Source organism: Haemaphysalis longicornis, unplaced genomic scaffold (genome assembly GCF_048455015.1).
Source record: "Haemaphysalis longicornis isolate Haplotype H1 unplaced genomic scaffold, Haemaphysalis longicornis Haplotype H1 scaffold_1, whole genome shotgun sequence".
Classification (NCBI taxonomy): Eukaryota; Metazoa; Arthropoda; class Arachnida; order Ixodida; family Ixodidae; genus Haemaphysalis; species Haemaphysalis longicornis.
The window spans coordinates 12,214,748-12,216,424 of record NW_027526203.1 but is presented as its reverse complement, the minus strand read 5'-3'; positions in this window follow the sequence as shown (position 1 = coordinate 12,216,424).

The following is a 1,677-nucleotide window of genomic DNA, read 5'->3' as shown; positions in this document are numbered from 1 at the left end:
TAGCTTTTAACCGATTTTATTTCTTGTTCTCACCTCATCAAATCACTTTGTGTTTGGCGCTCTTTGCCCATGTCGGCCTTGCGCCAATAAAATCAAACCATCATCATCATCAACTCTGCTGTACAGTAACTGAAGTGGAATGTTACCTGTGCAAAGTTAATAAGCCGAGAAGTGTCCGGCCAATGGGATGGCATGAACGAGAAATTGAGTTATTACTTGTTGGCTATGCCTCGGCAGCATACTGGTCCTAGTAGGCATGCATAGCAAGGGCCTTATTTCAATGACTGGAGGGGCTGCAGCCCGTCGAATATACTTCAATTTAGAGCACGTTAAAGAACCCACATGTCTCCAAGAAAATGTGTGCCAAACTTTTTTCACTGCTCCAGTCTCTTATTCACCTTTTTTTTGTACCATTTCTAAATCAGTGCACAAACTCTACATGTCAGGTTGTGATTAACCAATTTATCTTTTCTCTCTCTTTGAGCTCTGCTTTCAAAGCTGTAAACACGCTAAATCAATGATATTCAGTCGAACATATTTTATTCCATCTGCAGTCACTTTTTCTATTTGTGTGTGATTCGCGGTACAAAATTTGATATTTGTACACCCCTGCCAAAAGGTGTATCGCAGGAGTAGTAAATCTAATTTTTTTGGAGGAAGTGGAAGTTTTTTTTCCCCAATCTGATGCAACGCGCACAGCATGCTTTTTCTGTAAATTACATACCCTCCATTATAGAAAAAAAGAATTTGGCAGTCGTTTGATTTCAGTGTGTGAGTAGTAGCGCTTGAGCGGGGGAAGCACAGTTTGATTATCGTTCCGATTTTTTTTCTTCAGACTGGCGAGTGTGACACTGAGCATTGATATCAGTTGAAATACTTTGCCTGTCCACCCGTGAGACCATTTAGCTTGCAGAGCCAATGCACTGCACGAATACGAGGCAATAAAGCCGCAAAGGCCGGAACCCGGATATATATATATTGTAGGAAAACTAAGCTTGAGCTCCCCCGCTTCTCACAGTCGGCGGCTGTCCTCTTTGCTGTTTTAGTAAATTAACCACTGGTTGTGCTCAGTTCTCTTTTCCCAAACCTTCACGCCTCTACTCCAGTTAAGACGAACTCCATGAATAGGATGAACAACTTTTGCTTGCTTGTAACATCCACAACGCAAAAACCTCAGCTTAAAAGAAATTTCTGGTAATACATATTTTTACGGTTTCCTCGAGTTTGTCTTAATGAGCGTCTACTGTATATATGCTCTACCCTGCTCTCCATACTGTCGTTCTGTGTATCCTGTGCAGCTACAGCCCTTACTAAGTGGGCCCAGATGGAACCCGCTTGTCGTTAGCGTGTGTGAATGAGACGCAGCATAAGTTGCTCTTCCTTTGGTTTTTTTTTCTTTAAATGGCTAATTTGGAAATGCTTTGCACAAACTCAAGCGTTTCCGTCGGAGGGGTTCGGCTTTTGAGGCACCAGACGCGTGCATGAATATCTCGTGGTCAGCCTCCCTAGTGCGTGTGCACTAATTATACCCTGCCCTTGCCAATCCTCGAGTGGGCATGCGCCATTCTTCAGCACACTTGCACACAGTTTGTCGTAAGAAGCATGCTAAGCTTCTTGTTAAGTGTGTGATAAGACACCCTTGACTTGACAAGTTTACATCAGCCAAATGACCTAAAT